The 10933-nt window shown below is 43.2% G+C and overlaps 1 protein-coding gene across 2 annotated transcripts in view; it reads left to right on the top strand.

Annotated features, from left to right (window-relative positions):
- UEVLD (UEV and lactate/malate dehyrogenase domains) overlaps positions 1-10933 on the top strand; it is a 72944-nt gene that overhangs the window by 11367 nt on the left and 50644 nt on the right. The window contains exon 2 of one of the 2 annotated variants that reach the window (XM_011937469.1): positions 8302-8367. The exons of the other annotated variant lie outside the window; for it this stretch is intronic. The gene's annotated coding sequence lies outside the window, so the exon portion shown is untranslated. The remainder of the gene's footprint in view (positions 1-8301; positions 8368-10933) is intronic. 2 annotated transcript variants of the gene reach the window in all.

The following is a 10933-nucleotide window of genomic DNA, read 5'->3' as shown; positions in this document are numbered from 1 at the left end:
GCAAGCTCCGCCTCCTGGGTTCACGCCATTCTCCTGCCTCAGCCTCCCGAGTAGCTGGGACTACAGGTGCCCGCCACCTCGCCCGGCTAATTTTTGTATATTTAGTAGAGACGGGGTTTCACCTTGTTAGCCAGGATGGTCTCAATCTCCTGACCTCATGATCCGCGCCTCAGCCTCCCAAAGTGCTGGGATTACAGGTGTGAGCCATCACACTCGGCCAGATTCTCTACTTTTAAGGACCAATGTGATTAGATTAGCCCACCCCAGTAATACAGGATAATTTCTTCATCTCAGACTCCTTAATTTTTTTAAGATTAGCCAAGTGATCAGAGTCACTAATCACATCTAAAAAGTCCCTTTGCCAAGTAAGGTGACATGTTCACAGGTTCCACGGGTTGGATATGGACATCTTTGGTGGACCTTATTCCGCCTATCATATATATGGTTGATTCTAAATTATTAACAGTTTTAGTTATCCTGTTCACTTAATAGTAAGAATTTAGTTATCTAAGAAATATTTTACTTTATTCTTTTTTTTTTTTTTTTTTTGAGACAGAGTCTTGCTCTGTTGCCCAGGCTGGAGTGCAGTGGCACGATCTCAGCTCACTGCAACCTCTGCCTCCTAGGTTTGAGCAATTCTCCTGCCTCAGCCTTCCAAGTAGCTGGGATTACAGGCATGCACCACCACTCCTGGCTAATTTTTGTGTTTTTAGTAGAGATGGGGTTTCGCCATGTTGGCCAGGCTGGTCTCAAACTCCTGACCTCAGGATTATCCTCCTGCCTCTGCATCCCAAAGTGTTGGGATTACAGGTGTGAGCCACCCCTCCCGGTCTATAGCTTTCAAAAATTTCTGACTACAGCCTGCAGTTGGAAGTATATTTTATATCATGATCCCATATGCACATAACTAAATACTATGTCCACTTTGACATTTTCTGTTCCATCCCATTTTTAAATTTTTAATTAAATTAATTAATTAATTAATTTTGAGATAGAGCCTCATTCTGTTGCCCAGGCTGGAGTGCAGTGGTGTGATCCCGGCTTACTGCAACCTCTGCCTCATGGGTTGAAGCAATTCTCCTGCCTCAGCCTCCTGAGTAGCTAGAATTACAGATGCATGCCACCACGCCCAGATAATTTTTATATTTTTAGGAAAGTTGGGGTTTTGCTATGTTGGCCAGGCTGGTCTCAATATCCTGGCCTCAAGTGATCTGCTCGCCTTGGCCTCCCAAATTGTTGGGATTACAGGTGTGAGCCACTGTGCCCGGCCCCATTTTATTCCACTTAAAAATAAATGCTGAACTAGCGCAGGAACAGAAAACCAAATACCGCATGTTCTCACTTGTAAGTGGGAGCTAGGCAGGGCGCGGTGGCTCAAGTCTGTAATCCCAGCACTTTGGGAGGCTGAGGCAGGTAGATCACAGGGTCAGGAGATCGAGACCATCCTGACCAACATGGTGAAACCCCATCTCTACTAAAATACAAAAAAATTAGCCGGGTGTGGTGATGTCCACCTGTCGTCCCAGCTACTCGGAAGGCTGAGGCAGGGGAATCGCTTAAACCCAGGAGGCGGAGATTGCAGTGAGCTGAGATCGCGCCACTGCACTCCAAGCCTGGCAACAGAGCGAGACTCCGTCTCAATAAATAAATAAATGAATGGAAGCTAAATGATGAGAACTCATAAACACAAAGAAGGAAACAAGAGACTAGGGTCTACTTGAGGATGGAACATGGGAGGGGAGAAAGGAGTAGAAAAGATAACTTGGAAACTGGGCCTCATACTTAGGTGATGAAATAAATCTGCACAACAAACCCCCACAACATGAGTTTACCTATGTAACAAACCTTCACATGTACCCCCAAACCTAAAATATAAATTGTTTTAAAAATTATGTATCATATTAATAAAGTAAACATGCCAAAATAAATAAATAAATGCAAATGCTTGTTAAAATTCAAGACCCAAGAATTAGTCAAAATTCACATTTTTCAAAAACTGCTTTATTCTGCATGTGTATATTTTAAATTTCAGTTAGATTAAGAAAATGTTCAAATAAATTCAGATTATATAAATTCAGATTTATATAATAGACATCTTGAGGAGTTTTTGAAGTGTTTTGTTTTTGTTTTTTTTTTTTTTGAGATGGAGTCTCGCTCTGTTGCCTAAGCGGGAGTGCAGTGGCGCAATCTCGGCTCACTGCAACCTCTGCCTCCCGGGTTCAAGCGATTCTTCTGCCTCAGCCTCTCGAGTAGCTGGGACTTCAGGCACATGCCACCACAGCCAGCTAATATTTTGTGTTTTTAGTAGAGATAGAGTTTCACCGTGTTAGCCAGGATGGGCTTGATCTCCTGACCTCATGATCCGCATGCCTCGGCCTCCCAAAGTGCTGGAGTTACAGGTGTGAGCCACCGCACCTGGCCTATTGAAGTATTGATTAGCACAATAGCATAGGCTTACATATGTGGCACATAATTGTATATGTGGAAGAAATTATTAGATTCTAGGCTGGGCGAGGTGGCTCACACCTGTAATCCCAGCACTATGGAAGGCCGAGGCAGGTGGATCACTTGAGGCCAGGAGTTTGAGACCAGCCTGGCCAACATGATGAAACCCTGTTCCTACTAAAAATACAAAAAAATAGCTCGGTATGGTGGCATGTACCTGTAATCCCAGCTACTCAGGAGGCTGAGGCAGGAGAATTGCTTGAACTGGGAGACGGAGGTTGCAGTGAGCCGAGATTGGTCCACCACACTCCAGCATGGGCAACCAAGTGAGACCCTCTCTCTCAAAAAAAAGAAATTATTAGATTCTGATTCATCAGCGACTGGTCTTTTGATTAGCACCTAGTTATTTGGTGCTATATAAGTGCCTGGAATGAGGGATATAATAGCTACTGTTTATTGAATGCCAGATATTCTTCCAAATGTTTTATCTACATCATCATTATTATTATTATTTTTGATACAGAGTCTTGCTCTGTTACCCAGGCTGGAGTGCAGTGGCGTAATCTCGGCTCACTGCAACCTCCACCTCTTGGGTTCAAGTGATTCTGCTATCTCAGCCTTCGGAGTAGTGAAGGGGTGGCCTGCCCCTCCACACCTGTGGGCGTTTCTCATTAGGTGGAACGAGAGACTTGAGAAAAGAAATGAGACACAGAGACAAAACATAGAGAAAGAAAAAGTGGGCCCAGAGGACCGGCGCTCAGCATACAGAGTTCCCTCAGTATCTATTGATCATTATCTTTACCATCTTAGATAAAGAAAAGTGGCAGGATAATAGGATCATCGTAGGGAAAAGGTCAGCAGTAAGACATATGAATAAAGATCTGTGTGACATAAGCTTAAGGAAAAGTGCTGTGCCTTGATATGCATATACAAACATCTCCATAAAACTTTTTAGTGCATAAAGAGTAGCACTGCTGCCAGTGCGTCCCACCGTCAGCCCTAAGGCGGTTTTCTCCTTTCTCAGTAAACAGAACATACAATCCGGTTTTACACCGAGATGTTCCCCACCCAGGGACGGGCAGGAGACAGATGCTTTTCTCTATCTCAACTGCCAAGAGGCCTTCTTTCCTCTTGTACTAGTCCTCCTCAGCACAGACCCTTCACGGGTGTCAGACTGGGGGACGATCAGGTCTTTCCCTTGCCACGAGGCCATATTTCAGACTATCACATGGGGAGAAACCTTAGACAATACCTAGCTTTCCTAAGCAGAGATCCCTGCGAACTTTGGCAGTGTACGTGTCCCTAGGTACTTGAGATTAAGAGAATGGTGATGACTTTTCACAAGCATACTGCCTTCAGGCACTTGTTTAACAAAGCACACCCTGCACAGCCCAGAATCCGTTAAACCTTGAGTCACCACAGCACATGTCTCTTGCAAGGACAAGGTTGGGGGTGGGATCACAGATTAACAGCATCTCAAATACAGAACAAAATGGAGTCTCTTGTGTCTACTTCTTTCTATATAGATACAATACCAGTCTGAACTCTCTTTCTTTTCCTCACAAGTAGCTGGGATTATAGGCGCCCACCGTGATGCCTGGTTAATTTTTGTATTTTCAGTAGAGACGGGGGTTTCACCATGTTGGCCAGATTGGTCTTGAACTCCTGACTTCAAGTGATTCACCTGCCTCAACCACCCAAAGTGCTGGGATTGCAGGTGTGAGTCACTGCGCCTGGCCTGTCTATATTATCTTAAATATTTTTTTTACAACCAAAGCTGTCTGGTATTATTGTCTTTATTTTGCAGGTAAACTGAGATTCCAGGAGTTTAAATAGCTTGCTCAAGATTACACAGCTAGTAAGGGATGGAGTTGGGGTTTGTACTCATGTCGTCTTGCACTCTGTTGTCTCTTTCCTCTATTTTTTTTTTTTTTTTTTGAGACGGAGTTTTGCTCCTGTTGCCCAGGCTGGAGTACAGTGGTGCCATCTCGGCTCACTGCAACCTCCACCTCCCGGGTTCAAGTAGTTCTCCTGTCTCAGCCTCCTGAGTAGCTGGGATTATAAGCTTGCACCACCAAGCCCAGCTAATTTTTTGTATTTTTAGTAGAGACAGGGTTTCACCATGTTGGCCAGGCTCGTCTCCAACTCCTGACCTCAAGTGATCCGCCCGCCTCGGCCTCCCAAAGTGTTGAGAATACAGGCGTGAGCCACTGCACCTCGCCTTCTTTCCCCTTTCTAACAGGTTATCAAATCTATTTAGAATTTTTGCTTACTCTTATACAATGTCTTTCTTCACCATATAGTTTGATGCTTTATTGTGTTGATTACTTCTGATTCTCATTTCCCTGTCTAGAGAAAGCTCTAATGCCATTAAACCCTCAAATTATAGGATTAATATTGTCAATGTACATTTTTTATTGAAGACAATGACAGTAACGCATCACAGTCACTTCTATTTTGGCTTTTTAAATATTTTGATTAGACAATGAATATTCATACTAGTAGTTTCTCTACCATATTTCTAGGTGGTTCTATGTCCTTGAGTAACAAACCCTATTCCACTCCTGTTTCCATTTAGTTTTCGCTAGTGGTCTCTTCATTCATTGTTACCTTTCCTTCATATAATTCAAGGTAAACACTTATACTGACATATACTCTTGGCCCTTGGGTTTTCTGTATCAGCCTGTGCTATGATCTGAATGTTTGTGTCCCCGCAAGTTCATATGCTGAAATCCTAACCCACAAGGTGATGGTATTAGGAGGGGGGCCTTTGGGCCCTCATGAATGAGATTGGTGTCTTCATAAAAGAGCCCATGGCTGGGAGCAGTGACTCACACCTGTAATCCCAGCACTTTGGGAGGCCGAGGTGGGTGTTTCAATTGAGGTCAGGAGTTCGAGACCAGACTGGCCAACATGGTGAAACCCCATCTCTACTAAAAATACAAGAAAATTAGCTGGGCATGGTAGTGGGTGCCTGTAATCCCAACTACTAGGGAGGCTGACGCAGGAGAATTGCTTGAACCTGGGAGGTGGAGGTTGCAGTGAGCTGAGATTGTGCCACTGCACTCCAGCCTGCCTGGGCAACACAGCGAGACTCAATTAAAAAAAAAAAAAAAGCCCTGAGAGAGACCCCTTGCTTCTTCCACCTCGCCCTTCCCACCATGTTAGGACACAACAAAAAGACAGCTGCATATATACCAATAAGCAGGCCCTCACCAGACACCAAATCTGATAGCACCTTGGCCTCAAACTTTCCAGCCTCTAGACTGTGAGAAATAAATTTTGCTGTTTATAAGCCACCCAGTCAATGGTATTTTGTTACCGGAACATGAATAGACTAACACAGCCTGGTTTCCTCTTGCTGCTTTCTAATAGGTTATGAAATCTATTTAAAATTTGTTCTTGGTCTGCTCAAATAATATAGCTACTGAAGTACTAAAAGGACTGCACTCCAAGATAGTTTGATTGTTTGAGACCAGAGATAGTGTTTTCTGTACTCAATCCTGAGATTAGGGCATTGATTCTCTATCAGTGTGTCCCAGTTATTGATGGGAAAGTTGAAATTTCAGAGATATGAATTTTTTTTTTTTTTTTTGAGACGGAGTCTCGCTGTGTCGCCCAGGCTGGAGTGCAGTGGTGCGATCTCGGCTCACTGCAAGCTCCGTCTCCCGGGTTCACGCCATTCTCCCACCTCAGCCTCCGAGTAGCTGGGACTACAGGCGCCCGCCACTATGCCTGGCCAGTTTTTTGTATTTTTAGTAGAGACGGGGTTTCACCACGTTAGCCAGGATGGTCTTGATCTCCTGACCTCGTGATCCACCCGCCTCGGCCTCCCAAAGTGCTGGGACTACAGGCTTGAGCCACCGTGCCCGGCCGAGATATGAATGTTGAAAAAAGGTTGAGAATAATGGAATTAGAGAAACCAAAGAAGGTAATTATTGATCTAACAGGTTGCTTTAGAAAGCAATGCTGGCAGTTTTTCTTCTGATTCTAAAAGTGACTATAAATGATTTTGTTACATGTGATAATGTTTTGTTTTTTTTTTGCGGAAGACTGGAGGTTTGTTTGTTTGTTTGTTTGTTTGAGACGTAGTCACTGTCTGTTGCCCAGGCTGAAGTGCAGTGGCATAATCTCAGCTCACTGCAGCCTCCCCCTCCTGGGTTCAAGCAATTCTCGTGTGTCAGCCTCTCCAGTAGCTGGAACTACAGGTGCATGCCACCATGCCCTGCTAATTTTTGTATTTTTAGTAGAGACAAGGTGTCACCATGTTGGCCAGTCTGGTCTCGAACTCCTGACCTCAAGTGATCCACCCACCTCGGCCTCCCAAAGTGCTAGAATTACAGGCATGAGCCACTGTGCCAGACCTGGAATTTTACTGTTACTCAAATCAGTCTCCCTGAGCATTCTGAGATCAGTTTTTAATGACAGCTTGGTGGGTAGGGGAAGCCAGTGAGCCTGGAGTGCTGATTGGTTAGGTAGAAGATGAAATCATGGGAAGTTGAAGTTGTCCTCTTGCTCTAAGTCACTTCCCAGGTTGGGGTCACAAAATCAGATGAGCCAGTTTATCAATCTGGATGGTGCCAGCTGATCCATCAAGTATACGGCCTGCAAAATATCTCAAGCACTGATCTTAGGCGCAGTTTAGGGAGGACCAGAATCTTGTAAGCCTCCAAGTGCATGATTACTAAACCATAATTTTTATTTTATTTTACTTTATTTATTTTTCTGAGACAGAGTCTCACTCTGTTGCCCAGTCTGGAGTGCAGTGGCGCGATCTTGGCTCACTGCAACCTCTGCCTCCTGGCTTCAAGCTGTTCTCCTGCCTCAGCCTCCCAAGCAGCTCGGACCCACTACACCCAGCTAATTTTTGTATTTTTGTAGAGATGGGGTTTCATCGTGTTGCGCAAGCTGGTCTTGAACTTCTGACCTCAAGTAATCCACCTGCCTCAGCCTCCCAAAGTGCTGGGGTTACAGGTGTGAGCCACCGCGCCCCGCCATAAGCCATAATTTTTAATTTTGTGGCTAATTTGTTAGTCCTACAAGGGCAGTCTAGTCCCCAGGCAAGAAGGAAGTTTGTTTTGTGAAAGGGCTGTTATTGTCTTTGTTTTAAACTATAAATTATAAATTAAGTTCTTTCCAAAATGAGTTCAGCCTATGCCCAGGAAAGAACAAGGACAGCTTAAAGTTTAGAAGGAAGATGGAGTCGGTTAGGTTAGATCTCTTTTGCTGTCTCAGTGATAATTTTGCAAAGGCAATTTCAATCCCTCCCTTTGGGTTTTTAAAACACCTTAATCTTAAGGTGTTTGGTGGCTAATGAAAATGGGAAAAGGCCGTCGATCACTCTGGCTTCTTCCTGCTGACAGGGGCCGTAGTGGAGGTAGGTGTTGACCCCGAGGTGAGAGGAGTGGAACCACTTTGCAACTGACATGTGACAATTATTTAATAATGGTCCCAAATATTATAACACTTCTTAAAAGTTTTCACATTCTCTCATATGATCGTTATGACAACTTGGTAAGGCAGTCTTATTATCTTTATTTTATAAATGATGAAACTGAAGATCAAAAACGATTAAAGTCACCAAAAGTCACATTCCTCTAAGTGGGGAAGGTGGCCCTGGAACTTGGGGTTTCAGTATCAAAGGCCTGTATTCTTTCAGCTACCATTACTGCTTTCTAAGTAAACAACATCTAATCATTTCCTCTTGTTGACAGATTTACCGATTCCTAGATTATGTTTAGAGATTGTGTGTGTATTTGTGTGTGTATTCATGAGCACACACATGCACACTTACATACTTTACTACAGTTGTTTCTCTTTCTGATTGCACATTTTGGGGCTTTTTTTTTCTTCTAGTTTTTAAAGATAGTTCCCAGAAAGACCTGCTGAATTTTACCGGCACAATTCCTGTGATGTATCAGGGTAAGTGTGGAAGTTGAAAAAACGTGTGAGTTTTCTAAAAGAGCAGTTCATTTAATAACTTACATTAGTTTATGCCATAACATTCTTAAAGTATTGTTACAGATATATGACCTATACAGAACCTTACTGGATCTGTTCCAGTCAAGGAAAGCCTATATTAATGTCAACAAGTTCAGTTCAATTCAACAAATACTTATTGTCAACTATGTGCCCACTACTCTGGTAGGCTCCAGGGCACAAAGGAAAGCAAGACAGACACAGGCCTGCCCTTGGGGAGAGTTACTTTTTTCTTCTACGTCTATATTTTGTTCCCCTCCTTTCCTCTCTATGTGATATAGCATTATCTCCATTCCATAGGTGAAACTGAAACTTAGCCTGGTCTGATTTACCTAAGATCACACAGCTAGTGTTAGCCTGAAACTCAGACTCCAATAGGAAAATTTTACAACACAAAGGTCATGAAAGCTCAAAGAAAGGAACACATTTTAGAGTGACCTAGCAGTTTAAAATAGCTAAGTGTTTGCCCAAAAATAAAGGAAAACAAATCACTGACTTTTCTTATACTTAACTCTTCCCATGTTTCCAGACCTACTTCTCCTGTGTTCAACAAGGACTAACTTCTCAGATAAGAATCACAAGAGATTGCTTATATATATATGATTTTAAGAATCTTTGTTTCCAAATATTTCTCTGAAGTGGTGCCTGAAATTTCACTATTAGAAATTCACTGTTCTTGCCGGGTGTGGTGGCTTATGCCTGTAATCCCAGCACTTTGGGAGGCCTAGGTGGGCAGATCACTTGAGGTCAGGAGTTCGAGACCAGCCCAGCCAACATGGTGAAATCCCATCTCTACTAAAAATACAAAAATTAGGCCTGATGGCACGGCCTGTAATCCCAACTACTCAGAAGGCTGAGGCAGGGGAATCTCTTGAACTCGGGAGGCAGAGGTTGCAGTGAGCTGAGATCATGCCACTGCACTCCAGCCTGGGTGACAGAGTGAGACTCAGTCTCAAAAAAAAAAAAAAAAAAGTTCACGTTCTTTTGAAATGCAAATAATCCCAGGAAGAATAACATCCATAATCGCCAATATACAGTTATGTGCTTAAAGAAAATTTTTGGTATTTGTTGAATAGTTGAGTTAGTTTGATTATTGACTGAAGGGCTTAGGAATAAGTGGCTTACTGGGGCATTAAAGATACACTGAAAGAGGGGCTGAGAAAGATTTGGAAACCAAATAGGGAGACAGCAGCGTAACTTCGATCTCCTAAAAAGAGTTCAGCATTGTACAATGAGAATACACTGCCCAAAAGACACTAGGAAGCTGCATTTGGGGGGACTTCTTTCAAAGTAGGTGCTGCTTTGTGAGCTCCTGGATTATCACAAACCCCCTTAATTTCCCACTCCCCACTCCCAGTGATGACTTGTTGCTAGAGATGCACTCATGTTTTGTTCTGCGTCTATGTATGTCCCACCATGATACCTCCTTTTGCAATAATAGGCACTCAGGAAATATGTAGGAATTCATTTTGTTTTTATGCATAGGAGAATGGATGGAGATGAATGCAGCTAGCCATGGGATCCATGCAGAGATTGCAGAGTGAGGTAGGCAGAACAGGCATAGAGTTGATTTTTCTTTTCTTTCCTTGCTTCTCCCTGCCAAGCTTTCAGCCTGTTTCCTGGCTGTGTAGAGAATTTTACTCAGACCTGTTCCCTTAAGTTGTATTCTGAATTTATCTTGGTTAGATGTTGAAAAGAAAGGAAAGGGAAGGGTATTAGGGAAAGGAGGAAGGGAGAGGAAGAAGGAAGGAAACTGATGAAGGTGATTCATTCTGAGAGATAAAGGTCAATTCTTAACCCACCCCAGTGTTTTCAAGGGTAGTTGCATATTAACAGAGGAGCTTGTGAATTTAAATGAACTACTGCTTAGTAGCATTTCAGTTTCTAATACAGAGTAGGGAGGTAACATGAGGGAAGAAAGGTTATCTGAATACCATAAAATCCTGCTCATTGGCACTATGCCTGTCCTGCAGTCATTGAGTTATGTCATTGATTCTTATGCTGGGGTCTTCCTCAGGTGCTCCCCCCACCTTTTTTTTTCTGCATTCTACTTTTCCTTTGTTTTGGAATTGTATCAACTCAATGTAAATACACGCTAGTTATTTCCTGCTGATCAGAAGGTCAGAATGTATATTATCTTTTTCATCTGTAAAATGGGCCAATACTAGAGCCCACCTCAGAGTTGCAAGGCTTAAATGAATTACAGTAAGTAAAACTCTTGGCATAGTGCCTGGCATATAGTAAATGCTCAGTAAATGTGGCCATTACTATTTGTCTGCCTTTATATTTTTTGGTTTTTTTTTTTTTTTTGGAAATGGAGTTTCACTCTTGTTGCCTAGGCTGGAGTGCAATGGCATGATCTCGGCTCACCGCAGCCTCCACCTCCTGGGTTCAAGCTATTCTCCTGCCTCAGTCTCCTGAGTAGCTGGGATTACAGGCATGCACCACCATGCCCAGCTAATTTTGTATTTTTAGTAGAGACGGGGTTTCTCCATGTTGGTCAGGCTGG

Source organism: Colobus angolensis, unplaced genomic scaffold (assembly GCF_000951035.1).
Source record: "Colobus angolensis palliatus isolate OR3802 unplaced genomic scaffold, Cang.pa_1.0 Scaffold164, whole genome shotgun sequence".
NCBI lineage: Eukaryota > Metazoa > Chordata > Mammalia > Primates > Cercopithecidae > Colobus > Colobus angolensis.
This window is presented reverse-complemented; position numbering and strand designations above follow the sequence as displayed.